This window comes from Lycium barbarum, chromosome 8 (genome assembly GCF_019175385.1).
Source record: "Lycium barbarum isolate Lr01 chromosome 8, ASM1917538v2, whole genome shotgun sequence".
Taxonomy (NCBI): Eukaryota; Viridiplantae; Streptophyta; class Magnoliopsida; order Solanales; family Solanaceae; genus Lycium; species Lycium barbarum.
In genome coordinates this window covers 85,796,030-85,812,485 of record NC_083344.1, presented here as the reverse complement: position 1 = coordinate 85,812,485, position 16,456 = coordinate 85,796,030, and the positions used below count along the sequence as shown (strand labels likewise).

The 16,456-nt window shown below is 37.4% G+C and overlaps 1 pseudogene; it reads right to left on the bottom strand.

Moving 5' to 3' along the window:
- Positions 1–10,775: 10,775 nt before the first annotated feature.
- On the bottom strand, positions 10,776–11,877 carry LOC132607925 (magnesium transporter MRS2-4-like; annotated as a pseudogene).
- Positions 11,878–16,456: the final 4,579 nt, after the last annotated feature.

Below are 16,456 nucleotides of genomic sequence, written 5' to 3'. Positions count from 1 at the left end.
ACGAAAATCAAAGGCCTCATAGCCAACTATATCATGTTCATGTTTTTAGGAGTTGCACAAATTACCGAGAAGGCTCAGATAGCCTGAAACTATGTAGCCACCGTAGGATAAGGATTGCTCCGCCCAGTTGGGACGATTCCTTAATTTTCCACTGAATGGATCTATTAGGCACGTTACACCTTATACCCTGGCAAGGTATGGGGGATCTGCTGGTCCGGCAAGGTACCAGACTTCACGTACCCACGTGGTGATATCATGTTGTCGAGTTATGAAATGTTCTCCCTACGTACCATGTTTTACTCATGTTATATATATATATATGTGTGTATTCATGCTCATGTTCATGTCTAGGTTTGCAGTTTTACTTCTTATCATGTTATTTCATGTCCCATATTATTTCTTTTAGTTGCTTTAAATACCAGTACATTAAATGTGTTGACGTCTCCTTTTATTGCCCGGGGGCCTGCATTTCACGATGTAGGTACTGATTTACAGGACACACATCTGCTCAGTAGGATTTACTCGTATCAGCCTATTGGTGAGCCCCATCTCATTTAGGGTTTTAGTCAGTTATCTTATTTTATCAGTTATGCATTTAAAAGTATGTTGGGGGCCTTGTCCCAGCAAGTACGTTTTTCAGTTAAGACTCATGTTTAGAGGTTTCATAGACTAGCTAGCTTAGTTATGTCAGTCATGCAAGGTGTTTAGCCATCTTTGGCTCAACCCATGTTATTTTCGCACCCATGTTTTGAACGAGTATTTCATTTATCATTATGACTGCATGTGTTTTCTCAAAACCTATCATGCTTAAGTTATATTTCTGCTCATGTTATGCCTCATGATGATTTAGCAAGTCATGTGGTTCGCTCGGTCACATGCAATAAGGCATCGAGTGTCGTGTTTCACCCGGACCATGGTTCGGGGCGTGACAGTTTGCAAGTAAGGATTGATGACATTTTTCTGATGACAAGGATTCAGACAGTTTTAATGGTTTACACGGGTACTTGGTGATGTATTAAGGAGGTACAAATGGTTATAGGAAGTCTTTAAAGTGATTAGTTGATTTTCTATGGATTAGGAACGGTAAGGTAATCGGTTGGTATGCTCATAGTATGGTGATTTGGAGATTTTAGAAGAATTGGGCAATGGGTTTTGACTAAGTGATTTCAACTTCGGGATGTAGAACTAACGAGACCGGAACTAGTGCAATCGGCTTTGGGTAAGATCAGTTTTGATAGAATTGCTTAGAGTTTTCTCTTGTAAAACAAGGATTCTTTTCTAACGAAAGGAAGCCGTGATTTGGGCTTGTAGCGTGCGTTTGAGTATTCTAAGGGATCTTGGTGATGGATGGCCTCGGAAAGGGTGGAAGAAGGGCTAGTAGAATCAAAATATTTTATCGGTTCAAGTTGGGTATAGTTTAGGGCTATAGCTAAAGGATTGTGGCGTTTAGGGTGACATTTGTGGAACCAATCGATTGCGTCCAGAGGTAGGGTTATATCAAATCAGAGAATTTGAGAGGAGCCAGTTCAAATATATAGGGATCATCGGTGGAAGAAATTCTGGGTATGGAAAGGTGGAAATTTGGGTCATTGAGTTAAGTTAAAGCAAGTTTTGACTGATAACGTGAACAAGCGGTACTATCACCATATTTCTTGTCGTGGAGGCTTTCATGAGATTTATAATAGAGATTCCTTGGTTGCCGTCAACGTTCGTACTCTTCTTTATCGTTCGAGGACGAACGATTGTTTAATTAGTATCTGATGTAACAACCGGATAGATCATTTTGAGAATCGATGCTCTATTTTGCGTATCGTCTATTCTAGAAGCTCCATAGTAATTATTTTGATCTGCTTGCAAAATTTGAAGTCAAACAGATGTCATTTGGTGCACTTTGGGAGAAGGTTTCATTTTGGAAATTCTGGCATTCAATTATTTGGATAAATTATTTATTTTGGGAAAATGTGCTCTTATTAGTGATCTGAAGATTCTGTTAGATTTGAAATATTATTTATGAACTGTAGAAATTGACGGAACTAATTTCAGAGTTCATTTGGTTGGCTTTTGACAATTAAATCGGTTTTAGCACTAAATATGCCTATATATAGTGAAAAGCTAGTCACGGAAAGAAATAAGACCCGGATTCAAAACTTTTTGCTTCCGTGAGCTTCGTTTTGATGTTTATGGCTTGTGGGGATGAGTGGCGCCATTCCCGAGGTGATCGGATGACAATCGGATAAGAAAATCTAAGTTTTGGAATTTTGAAGTTCTAAGTTTGAGAAGTTGACCAAAAGTTGACTTTTGGGTAAATGTGCCTGTAATCGAATTTCGACAGTTCCTTATGTGCGGAATGAGATTTGTGACTTAGTCAAATCATTGGTTCGGTTCCCAAGGGGTTCGGGTGTGATTTAGGTGGTTGGTTGAGAAACTAGCTTTTGACATGATTTGGAGTTGACCACGGTCAAAATCGGGTCAAGACAGTCTTGTTTGGATGTTTTGAGAGTTTGAGCAAGTTTGTATGATAATTTTGGACTTGTCCACAAATTTTGGTTAGATTTCGATGTGTTTCGGATGTGTTTGGGTTGTAGGGTGTTTTTTTTTGTTTCGACGTCATTTTGAGGAAAAAAAGGTACCATAATGAGCAAACGACCTTTGTTTTGTATTTCGATTGAACCGTAAGATCCGTATCATAATTTAGGAGCTATAGCACTAAAAATCGTCGCGTTTCGCCATTGTATGTGAGAGATATGGCCATTATACTAAAGAAATTCACTGCTGGTTTTCTGGTGTTATTTTGCTAAAAATTACGATTTTGCCCCTAAATTCGCCCTGTAAATTTCTGCATTCCTTCAAAACTTGAGAACATCATATCTCTCTCATTTTAAGGCCAAATTGGGTGATTCACAAGACTATCTTCGGTGAAATTTCGCAAGGATTTTATTGGACTTGTCAAAAGTGAGCTTCGTGATCATCTAGCACCTGATTTGGACCGAAACAGCTGCTACATTTTCTTTTCTCCACATGTTTGGGATTTAGTTACTTTTCTTACAAGTTTGGGAGCTCAGATTGAGGTGATTTTTGTGGTGTTGTTCTCGTGTCAACGTAGAAGAAGTATCTAACCTTTATTTTGGTGTTTCCTATGATTATTTTCATTGGGGTTTTGAACCCAAAAGTTGAAAAGTGGTAAATTATAGATTTGAGGATCAAGATGATGGCTTTTTGAATGGGTTTTCAAGATTTAGACTAATTAGGCTATGGGTAGAGCAATTTTAAAATAAAATTCCAGTTTTATCCTTGGGGGCTCAGGGTCACCTTTTTGTATTCCAAATTAAAGTATAGCAATATGGGTATCATTGGACTCGTTTAAACGCGTAGAGTAATATTTTTACTATATTGGACCCAATTCTCAACAAAATTATAGTTTTATCCTTGGGGTTCCGGTTTGACTATTTGAGTCCATTTTTTGGGTTCTAGGTAAAACTATGGCAATATGGGTATCCATGGATTTGTGTTTTAAAGTAGAATTCACATTTGATAGACTTTCATCATTCGGAAGCGCTTCAAAAAGGAAAGGCGTTGCCTTGAAGGTTCGTGCCTAGTGTTCGGCTTTGAGGTAGGTTACGATTTACCTTTCGGTTAGACTCCAATTAGTGAGGCATATGCAGGAGTTAGATGTTGACGGGGAAAGCATGTTAGGCCTTCGGGTATGGTGTGGAGGTGAAATCCGATTAGGTTGGTTTTGTTATTGTTTTGTTGGTCTTGTCGCCCTATTTGCTATGTTTTGATTGTGTTACATTCATCTCTCTCTTGTTTTTTCACTTGTCATCATAAAAATGAAGAATAATGAAACTAGCCTTGAATTGTGACGTGTACTTATGATAAGACACGAGTGAGATCTTGATTATGATTTACTGTTAATGATGATATCATGCATACCATACATTCACATTTCATATGTTATATTGATATTGAAATGTGACTTGGTACTGATGATGATAAGTGAGCAAGTGTAACATCCAAGGTCTTTGCCGGATTGTGTAAAAGAGAGATGAGAATTCATCCCCGAGGTTTCTTGCCTGGACCAGGTATGTTGTACTTGTTGCCCGAAGTTTCTTGCGGTGACAAGGTGTGTTGTGATCACTGCCTGAGGTTTCTTGCCAGGACGAAGGGGTACATGGACTTTACGGGTCCCTCGTGGGTCATGACTACTGAGATGTCGAGATTTCCATCCTTAGCATGTGTGTACAGGTTTGAGGTATTGGCCATTGCATTTCATCCACTTGCATTGCATTGCATTGCATTATTATCATTACATGGTATGTTTCCGCATTGATTCCTTGGTTGATAATTTATTTTTGTTTGTGTGTTTGCTAACTACTTACTTAGAAACTTGATGGATTCTAGGATTAGAGACTGTAGACTATTGAGATCTACTGTGGTTTCTATTATTGTGAGTCTTAGTTGAATATGCTTAGTGACTGTCCTTGATTGCTTACATGTCTACTTGTTGATGTCTTTCTTCATATATGTGAACTAATTGTAGTCGGCCTATGATACCTACCAGTATTGATACTACCTTGTTGTACTCTTTTCTGAGGGCAGAGTTCATTACAAGATCCACGTCAGCACCTCGTGAGTGTTTCCTGAGGCTTTTTATTTGAGTTTTCAGGGTGAGCCATGTTTCAGATCCGCAGCCCGAAAAACTCTTCCCTTATGATATTTGTCGTTCTGTTTCGAGACAGTTTTTCAGAAACTTATGTATTTTCTATATTCAGACTTACGTAGTTTTGTAGTGGCTCTTGTACTATGAGTCTGTTTGGATGGGCTTAAAAAAAGCAGCTTATAAGCTGGAAACAGCTTATAAGCCAAAAAAAAGTAAGTTGGTATAGTCCAACTTATTTTTTTTGACTTATAAGTTGTTTTCAGCTTATAAGTTACTTTAGATAAGTTAAGCCAAACAAACCCAATTAATTTTTTGAGCTTATTTTAAGCACAAAATAGCTTTAAGCTGGTCAACCAAACACTCAAAAAAGTTGAAAACAGCTTATAGGCAACTTATAAGCCAATCCAAACGGGCTCATGACTTAACCAGATTCTTGGGGTTTCATTTGTACTTCCGCACTTTAGATATTTATGATATGATTTGGGACTGCTTGTATTATTTAATCTTTCGCATGTTAATTCTAAAAATGGTAGAGTAAGGGAAGGGTTGGCCCACCAGGGGCGTTAGTGTGGGTACCCGCTCGACCCACAAGTTGGGTCGTGATAACAACATTCTCAAACATGATTGTGTTAAAGCGTGGAAATAGGTTACTGGAATGACCCCTTTTATTCTTTGAGGCAAAAGAATGACCATCTAAATTGACAGAAGATTAACTTCATAAAAGTCCGAACCCATAATTGTATCTAGATTGATATAGGTTACTCGGTATTTTCAACATAGATCAACAACAACAACAACCTAGTGAAATCCCACATCGTGGGGTCTGGGGAGGGTAGAGTGTACGCAGACCTTACTCCTACCAAGGTAGGACGGCTGTTTCCGAAAGACCCTCGGCTCAATAAAAGCATAAAAAGAAGTCAGATAAGGTTAAGAGATTCGGATAAGAGATTCAAAGCGATATGAAAATGAAATAATGCAAGCGACACATATAACACAGGATAATCAAAGCACAGGAAATAACAGATAATAGCAGAAATCGGAGTAGATAACACAGGATAATCAAAGCACAGGAAATAACAGAAATCGGAGCACAAAAAATTATATTGCAATAATGCAACTACTAATAAGAACGGATAACGAGACTATCTACTAGCCTTCTACCCTAATTTGGGTCCTCCAAACCCTCCTATCTAAGGTCATGTCCTCGGTAAGTTGTAGTTGCGCCATGTCGTGTCTAATAACCTCTCCCCAATACTTCTTCGGCCTACCCCTACCTCGTCTGAAACCATCCATGGCCAACCTCTCACACCTCCGCACTGGGGCATCTGTGACTCTCCTCTTCACATGCCCAAACCTTCTCAATCTCGCTTCTCGCATCTTGTCTTCCACCGAGGCCACCCCTACCTTATCCCGAATATCCTCATTCCTAATCCTGTCACTCCTGGTGTGGCCACACATCCATCTCAACATTCTCATCTCGGCAACTTTCATCTTTTGAACGTGAGAGATCTTAACTGGCCAACACTCCGCCCCATACAGCATAGTCGGTCTAACCACCACTTTGTAGAACTTGTCCTTAAGTTTTGGTGGCACCTTATTGTCATATAGCACTCCGGAAGCAAGCCTCCATTTCATCCACCCTGCCCCAATACGATGTGTGAAATCATCGTCAATCTCCCCGCTGCCTTGCACAATAGACCCAAGGTACTTGAAACTACTTTTCTTCTGGATGGCCTAGGTACCAAGCCTTACTTCCAAGTCAGCCTCCTGAGGTGCTTCACTGAACTTACACTCCAAGTACTCTGTCTTGGTCCTACTCAGCTTAAACCCTTTAGACTCCAGAGTATGTCTCCAACACTCCAGCTTAGCGTTAACTCCGCTACGAGTCTCGTCAATCAGGACTATGTCGTCTGCGAAAAGCATACACCATGGCACCTCACCTTGAATTTGCCGTGTCAATCCATCCATCACTAAGGCAAATAAAACTGGACTAAGAGTTGATCCTTGATGCAACCCCATCACAACTGGAAAGTGCTCTGAGTCTCCTCCTACTGTCCTCACCTTGGTTTTGGCTCCTTCATACATGTCCTTGATCACCCTAATGTACGCCACAGGTACACTTTTATCCTCCAAGCATTTCCATAGGATCTGTCTTGGAACTTTGTCATAAGCCTTTTCTAGGTCGATGAATACCATGTGTAAGTCCCTCTTCCTCTCCCTATACTGCTCCACCAACCTTCTCATAAGATGGATGGCTTCTGTAGTTGAACGTCTCGGCATGAATCCGAACTGGTTTTCGGAAATAGACACACCTCTCCTCACCCTCATCTCCACCACCCTTTCCCACACTTTCATAGTATGGCTTAGCAGCTTCATACCTCTATAGTTGTTGCAACTCTGGATATCTCCCTTATTCTTGTATAGAGGGATCATTACACTCGCCCTCCATTCTTCGGGCATCAATGCCGTCTTAAAGATGACATTAAACAACCTAGTCAGCCACTCCAAACCTGCCGGGCCTGCGCTCTTCCAGAATTCCCCCGGAATCTCGTCAGGTCCGGTCGCTCTTCCCCTGCGCATCCTACGAACAGCACCCTTAACCTCGTCAACCTTAATACTCCTGCAATAGCCAAAATCGCGACGCCTTCCTGTATGTTCTAAATCACCCAACACAATGTCTCTGTCCCCTTCTTCATTCAAGAGTTTGGAGAAGTATGACTGCCATCTCCGTCTAATGAGAGTCTCCTCTAGCAATACTTTTCCATGCTCGTCCTTGATGCATTTTACTTGATCCACATCACTTGCCTTTCTATCCCTCGCCTTGGCTAGCCTGAACAATTTCTGGTCCCCTCTTTTCTCTTCTAGTTCAGCATACATGCGTTCAAAAGCTGCCGTTTTTGCCGTCGAAACCGCCAACTTCGCCTCCTTCCTCGCCATCTTATAAAGTTCTGTATTCGTCCACTTCTCCACCTCATCCTTGCTTTCTATCAACTTCGCATACGCCACCTTCTTTGCTTCCACCTTCCCTTGAACTTCTCCATTCCACCACCAGTCCCCTCGATGCTGACCACGACTACCTGTCGAGACCCCCAACACTTCCCTTGCTACCACCCTAATGCAACTAGCCGTCTTATCCCACATACTGGTCGCATCCCCACTACTATCCCAGGCCCCCATATCCTTCAATTTCTCTCCCATCTCCAGGGCACTAATAGTGGTCAAACTCCCCCATCTGATCCTAGGTCGGTCCTCCACGACCCTCTTCTTCCTCATCATCTTGATCGCTAAATCCATCACCAAGAGCTTATGTCGGGTTGTAAGATATTCCCTCGGAATGACCTTACAATCCTTGCATAGACCTTTATCATCCTTCCTAAGGAGTAAAAAGTCTATTTGAGTCTTAGCCACCGAACTACGGAAGGTTACCAAGTGTTCCTCCTTCTTTGGAAAACTCGAATTGGCTATCACCAACCCAAAAGCTCTTGCAAAATCCAAAAGTGAGACTCCTCATCCATTTCTGTCCCCGAAGCTAAAGCCTCCATGCACATCATCATAACCTCCCGAAATAGGTCCGATGTGTCCATTGAAATCACCTCCCACGACTAGCTTCTCAGTAGGCGATATGCCTCCCACTAATTCGTCCAAATCCTCCCAAAAGCGCCTCTTCTCCTCGTCGCCTAAGCCCGCTTGCGGCGCATATACACTAATAATTTTCAAAGTGAGTCCTTCAACGACCACCTTAATCGACATCATCCTATCAGTGACTCTCCTAACCTCTACCACCTGATCCCTTAATTCACTATCTACTAAAATGCCCACCCCATTGGAGAGTTGGAGATCAGAGGAGAGAAAAAGCAGAGGAGAGAGAAAGCAGCATTTTCAACATAGATCACCATAAAGATAATCAGAAACCACCACATAGCATTCCAAGCTACAACTTTATCAAGAAGTTAAATATGTAACAGGTTAAATATTGGAGAGCCACAATAAAAATAGAACTGCTAGCACCTTAAGTGCTCGACAAACAAAAGAACGATTTCACTGAGTTCCTAGAAAAACCAAAATGTACACATATAATAGATCAGCGAATCACTTGATGTTTGCAATCAGACCGTTTATGATGGAATTCTGGTTACAGAGAGTGCTGCTATGTCTAATAAGATCACCTTGTCACCCTCAAATTAAGCTTTGTATCAGCTCTAAAAGCAAGCAAAAAGTGTGGATCCCCTTTTGTTGTGCTTAAAGTAAGTCATGCCACAAAGTGATATAGCAAATGACTTAGAATGCAGAATTTAGATTGGTAGGTAGCAGACACTTGATATGATTTCTCTTTTGCTCAATGTAGCATCACATAATATTACATCCATCTCATAGTGGAAAACAATCTATTATAACAAAAATAGACAGATGGGAATGCCTTTGAGGATGGAAAGGCTTGAACTTTTTTTCCCGAAGAGACTAAACTGCAAATATGTATATCACAAGATCATAAAGTCGATTTCAAACACCAAAAGTTACAAATTTGTTGTCTGGAAGAAGATGAAAGAACAAAATGTAATCCAAAATGCTACCTAACGGCCTTTATAACATAGCCCAGACTGGAAAAAAATCAACCCACAGTTAAATATAATCTCACTTCCATTTCACATCCAGAAACCCAAAATGCTACCTGACGGCCTCGAACACCCTTTTAACCACCATTAATCAAAGGACTAGTATGATCTCAAAAAGAAAAATAGAGCTTTTAGAATGACAATAGAGTTCGCATTCGGAGCAAGTTTCTACGCATCGTTGTAGACAAAACCCTATGGCTATCACAAGGAGTATTTGTAAGTGAGCGTTTATTAGTCATATTAGATAGGGTTGACAACTTTCTACATAAGTTAAATATTATTGGGGAAAAAATAAGAGCTGAAACAAAAAGAAAGATCCAACTACCACATTACTCAGATGGACATTTATCTGCTAAAAAATTTAGCTCCAAACCTTCCTTTTGACCTTATAAGATTGTAGCTTGTCAAATACTCCACTATTGAGAAGTACTTTTCAGTTGTATTCTGGAGGTTCTTTTCCCCGCACACACCCTCCTGAAAAAAGAACTCTCGTTGATTTCGAGTCATTCAGACATTTAGAGTTCCATTGTGATTTTCTCTTAAACTGGATATTTAGGTGAAAATACCCTCTAATATCATTAATTTGTACAACCTAGCTTTTGCCATCTTTTTTCCTTCAGCTAACATTTTCTCAGAGCTATATTACGCTAATGAAACCAATTAAAAAACTCAAGCCTCCGAAACTAAGAATCTAGAATTTCAATGGAAAATCCGATTAGTTTCCCGAGGAGTTAAAATACCCAGTTCTTGTCCGACTAAATCTTGAACGCAAAAAAAATAGGAGTAAAACAAATGGAAGCTTCAAGTGAGAGCATCCAATAATACACCCACCACAGTCCACCTTATATACAAACCAGAAATCACATGACCTTATATTAGACAATGTTTGATTGGCAATAGCATTCTGGCAAGAAGAGCAAAACAAGAAAAAGCAGGAAGACAAAATGAAAAGTCACTTTCTCTAAATCATACATCTTTGTATTTCCAAAAGACAACAAAAAAACATGTACGGAAAAGAGGTGGAAATACTAATTATAGAAACGGGGGAGAGAAAGAAACAGCAGTAGCAACAGAGAAATTGTAGAGAAGAAATTAAAGAGAAAAAAAACAAAACAAAGAAATGAGAGCAAAGAGTTAATACCCAATAGAGTGGGGAAGCTATCGGAGAAACAACTCTTCGACAACATGACTTATCTGTTATTCATGTTCTTAGTCTACACTTTACCATCATCCTTTTTTTTTTTCTCTCAATCAAAACCCAAAAACAAAATAGGAACTCTTGAACTTGTATGTGATTGTGTGATTGTAACTGAGAAAAGAGAGAAAGTGGAAGAAGACGGAAGAAACAATAGCGGCGGAAATGTGCTTGCTCAGGTAATTCTGTCAAAAGTCAAATATGCCCTCACTTTGAATTTTATGGACGTAAAACAGGCATGTCGACCCGAATCTGAAACTCACGCTTCTATACAGTAGAAATTTGTAAACCTTGATAATAGATGAATTCATGATCCAAGCAAGTTCTTCCACCTAGCATATCCTTGAGTAACAGGGAATAGTAATATACAACCTGCTGTGATGCCCGCAACAAAAGGCCAAAATAACATGTCCTTATGGTATAGGGTACAAGGTATATTCATACGAAACTACCCAGCGATCAGCGTTTCCATAGCTATAGAAAATGATGCAATCGCCAGTGTCAACTGCGCCTGATAAAGTTCATTACGCTAATCGTGGAGTTAGATTTTGACGTAATCTTCTGTGTCATCATGTACTCACTTACAGATAATATCTTGTTACGGGTGCCTTCCAACTGCATGAAGTAGGCCTCAAGCAACATCACCACATCAAAGTAATTAAAAGGGTTGCTCACCAAACTTCCACTTCTTCTTCGAGCTGAATTAATTCTACGAAGATTCGGTGCTACCGGAACAACACTGTTTGAAACAATAGTTCCCAAAAGAGTCTCAGTTTGCTGATTCTGAATCCATTTCATATTCAAGTACAACTGTGCCATGTCTTCACTGTCATCTAAAAGGTGCTATATTTCATCTCCAACCTTCTGCACTCTTGCAAGTAATCGGGTACGATTACTTTTTAAACTTCTTGCTTGCTCAAGATTCTTCGTTCTAACATTCATGGCCCGTTCATCCAAAACTAGGTAAGCATCTACAGATCAGCTACACTACATTCTAAGAATGTGCAAACAACTTACAATGCAATCTCAAGCACCTGAAACTCAAATGGTAGCTCAGAACTAGTAGCATCAACCTTTGAAAGACTACTTTTATGATGAGGAAGTTGTTGCCTCAGTTGATTCACAAATGGAAGAACCTCTTGACATAGAGGATCAAGCAACAAAACCTCTTGAGGTTTAATTAGGTCTCTTATAAACTCCAAATTTACAACAATGGCCTTCTCTCTTGCAAGAATAACGGTGGAAGAGCGAGACAATATGGGGCCAAGAATCCTAAAGTCCCTAGCATGAATACCAGCAAGCTTGATGATAGCATTCTTATCCCAATCATGCAACTCTAATTGACCTGACCTATCAAATCTCATCCATAGCCTGGACCCACCCACCTTCTTCTTCCTTGATACTGGCATTGGAATCAAATTGTTGGCAACCGACGTGGGTGGTGGCGCTGTGCTTTCTTCCGCCGGCTAATAGAGAATTGATCCTTCCCCGTAATAATAAAACCCTTAAAGCTCTATTATATTTATATTTATATTTATATTTACATATTCTTAGCAAGTAAATGCAATTTACATTAATCAAATTGCTATGTAAAAGGAAACCAATCGAATAACTTCAATCCCTATTTTTTCGGTTCATAGATATGTTTGCAACTGTTTTTTACAGTTTCACCAAGATGTGAGGGAATAATTTTGCACGAAATAAGGTGAGCAATTAGTCAAGGTAAAGTGCAATTTTTTTTTTTATTTTCTCTATTGAATGTGTCCATCCACGTTTATTTTGTTATAAGCCAATTATATTCTGTATATTACTTACATAAATATTGCTATATGTAGTAAGCATAATAAAAATGTTATATACGAATAATATTCGTATAATTTATTATACCAACTATAATAAATTAGATATAAGTTGTATAGTTTAATTATATGGTTTATAAATTTTATACACTTCATATAATTATTATATTATGTATATTGCAGGTATTATCTTATATGCGTGAATGAGAACTGCGTTTTTTTTTCTTTTTGGACAAGATCACTATGGTTGGAACCTCAAATCGTGAATGCTTTCGTGTATCAAATATATTCAAGGTGAAGGAGTTTAGCAATATTCACATATGCGGAAACTAAGAAAAATTATTTTCAAAAAAGGGATGCTACATTGAACCTTTTTGAATAATATCAAGGACAAGTGCAGGAATGAAGCAAGATTAATAGACTTGAAATATATTGAATATGGATGTTTATTGTTAAAGAACAGTGATAAATGATGGGTTTATCCTTATAATGAGAGATAAATTAAAAAAAAAAAAGAAAAAAAGATATCATTGAATCCCTAATTTAGGGGATATTCCTTTCTGTAACATACTTTTTTTAATATATTATAAATGTAATAACCAATGTTCTTTGAAGAATTTGAAAAGCTATGCTATTTATGTGCTTAATTCTAATACCGTGACTTACTATGCAATTTTCTCTTATATGAAAGTACATAATTCTATGACAACATATAGCTTATTCAACCAACACATCATCAAGCACATTTCGATTCGTTTGTGATAAAGTTGTCTTAATTAAGATCTCATCTTCATCTATATTTATATGCAAATTTAATTAGTAAAATATTATCAAGTAATAACAATTGAAAGACCAACAATATCTAAATTCACTTAAAAAATATTACCTCTATGAATTTGGGTAATGCCGTGCAACCAATTTCGAGTAGCAACATCCAACAAGTGTAAACATTTTCATGATGGATGCAACTTTTATGCTTTGTGATTAGGTATTTTGGTAGTAAGGATTTAGAAATGAGTAGCGTATTGTGTAAGATACTAAAACTTATTCGGTTATCAATATTCCTAGGTTTTACTTCTTTGTAGGTTCTATTTGTTCACAAATACAATGGTGGGGTGGTTCTTGGTTCGGTCCTCATTATTTCATCTTCCTAGTTTACGTTGGTTGTAGTCTTAATCTATATCCATAAAGATAGTGATGTCAAAATGGGTCAGCCAAGCCTCATGGGTCAAGGAGTTTGATAGCCTAGGGCGGGCAGATCCTTCATTTTCAAGGTTGTTAAAATGGCCAACCCAACCCAGGCCCAGAAGGGCTATGGGTTAGGGCGGGCTAGTCCTTCATTTCTTTCATTTTTTTTTTTTTAATAAAAACTTTTCTTTTCAGTCTAATATTCAATCCTATAAGTATGTTTATTGTTAACATTTCTAACATATGATTATATGAAAGTACATAATTCTACAGCAACTTATAGCTTATTCAACACCAACACATCATCAAGCACATTTAGATTCGTTTGTGATAAAATTGTCTTAATAAAATCTCATCTTCATCTATATTCATATGAATATTAATTAGTTAAATATTGTCAAATAATAACATTTCAAAGACCAATAATATTTAAATTCAGTTAAAAAATATTACCTATATGAATTTGGGTAACATCGTGCAACCGATTTCTAGTAGCAAAATCCAACAAGGGTAAATATTTTCATGATGGATGCAGCTTTTATACTTCGTGATTAGGTATTTTGGCAGTAGGGATTTAAAAATAAGTAGTGTATTGTGTAAGATACTAAAACTTATTCGATTATAATATTCCTAGGTTTTACTTCTTTTTTCACAATTTTCTTTTAAATTTTGAATTTCAAATTAATTGCAATCATGAATGCAACTTCTATACTTGGTAATTAGGATTTAATAATGAATAAAGTATTGGGTAAGATACTAAGATTTATTCGCTAATCACTATTCCTAATTTTTACTTCTTTTTTCACAGTTATTTATTAATTTATAATTTAGATTAAATAGTCTTTTGGCCCATGGGCTAGCCTCGGCCCAACTTTGATCAAGCCTCAAGGGCCAGCGAGCTGACTTGGACTGAGCTTATATGCCTTTGTTTTAAATGGGCTTGAAAAATCTTAACCAAACCTTACCTAGCAGAGAGCTGGGCTGGGCTGGGCTAACCTCAAGAGCCAAGCCCATTTTGACGACTCTACGTACAGAGCCAGAAATTGATCTACAATATATTGATTTACTAATATTCTTAGTTGGAATATGTGGTAATATTTATCATCATTACCTCCTCTCCAAGTTCAGAGACCAGAGAGAACGACTATAAATTAGTATGGTCATATGACCTTATTAATTACTTTATCGAAATTCTTGACCTTTTAGAAATTTCATTCATTTCCAATATCGTTATCATTTTCCTGTGTTGTGCTTTCAACTTTATACATGATCGGAAGAAGCTATGTTACTAAGAAATGGTATATTTTCAAATTTTAAAAATTTCCAAATAATGTAAAGGCTATGATTCTGTTTGTTTTCTAAACTTTGCAGTTTTATGTAACTTAAGAGATAGTTTGTATCCCATTCAGCTCTTTAGAATTTGCTTACTCAATTAAAATATACTATACTTTGTGCTAAAATCCCACTTTAGAATATATTTTTTTTTTACAATTTATGAAGTTAGTAGTAATACAATATAATGACATAGAACCTTGATTAATTGCAAGGACTCGGTATAATTCTTACAACATGTATTTTGATTTAGGAAAATGTTCAAATTTATAGCCATCTATTAATAGTTCGGCTCAGTTGAGTCCTTGTCGTTGAACTATGAAGTTTATCATACATGAAATATTTCATCAAAAAATGAAATCGAAGTAAAATAAAAGTCATTTCATGCATGTTGTGTACATTCCCAAATCGAAAATAGTAAGGACATAAATTGTTGGGTTATTAGCATTTTAATATTACATAATAATATAATTAAAGTGCCTTATTGTGTCTAATTACTCCTATACGTTAATGGCCATAAAAGTGATAGAAATGACTTTCATTCTCACGTTTAATATGGTTAAATGTGGCCTTACTTTCATCTTCCCACTAACTCATTTATTTACCCACATTCATCATCTTTAGTCTTGTAGCTCAGGTAACCTCTAAGCCATAATTCTCCATTATTTATTCTCATTACTACCCCACTCTCATCCTATATATTCAATTCAAAGATGATGTTGTTAACTATAAATAGTTAGTCATCCTAACCTTGTGTTGTGTGAAAAAAAATATTGGAGAGTTCTTGAAAAAGTGACGATAAAAGATAGTTTTATTTAGTTGAAAGAAGATGTTCTTATGGTGGAGCTTTGGACTTTTCAACTAGTCCGGAGTTGGTTGAGTCACACGACGTTGACGGACTATTGTATCCTGGTGGGGACAAGTCAGAATTGTACTGCTGGACCGGTGAAGATTATGCTGCAGTGGGCTTGAATCACCTTAAAGAGAGCGAGATATCCGCTCCTCAGCCTGAAGAATATTTATTTATATTTTGTTCATTTTTATTTTTATTTTCAACTGTAATAATTTGTGGTATATTCACTAACAATTTTAAGGAGATTCATGTTTGTTAAAGTTTGAAAAAATTGCGGATATCAAGATTGGAGATGTCAACATCATTCCGCTTCGACGTCGCTAGATCTCTTTAAGAGATGGAAGGATAAAGTATTTTTTTTCCGTACTTGCTCAACTCAAGTGAAGAAAAGGTAAAAAACCTTTTACGTTATATTTTTATGAATAAAGTGATACTACTTTTCAAGAGTATAAATTGTTATTTAAATTCTTAAAATAGTGGGGGTTAAAGAAATGAGACAAATATTTATCATGAAAAGTGATTTCTGCATCTGTGAGAATGTTTCAAAAAGTGTGGCAAGTGCATGTAATAATCTTGAAAAATTCACATGGTATTTTTGCCACAATGTTTGATCATTTGTTGATCTTTGGGTCTAACATGGTGTTGTTAAATTAAATTGAATATACGTGTAGCAACCATTTTGACGTAAGAAATTTAAATGGGGCAAATATCATTCTTGGAATGAAAAATATAAAAAACATGTGATAAAACTTTTCTTATCAGTCACATTATGTTGAGAAAATTGTGAAGTACAATTTTGTGGATTGTACATGTGTT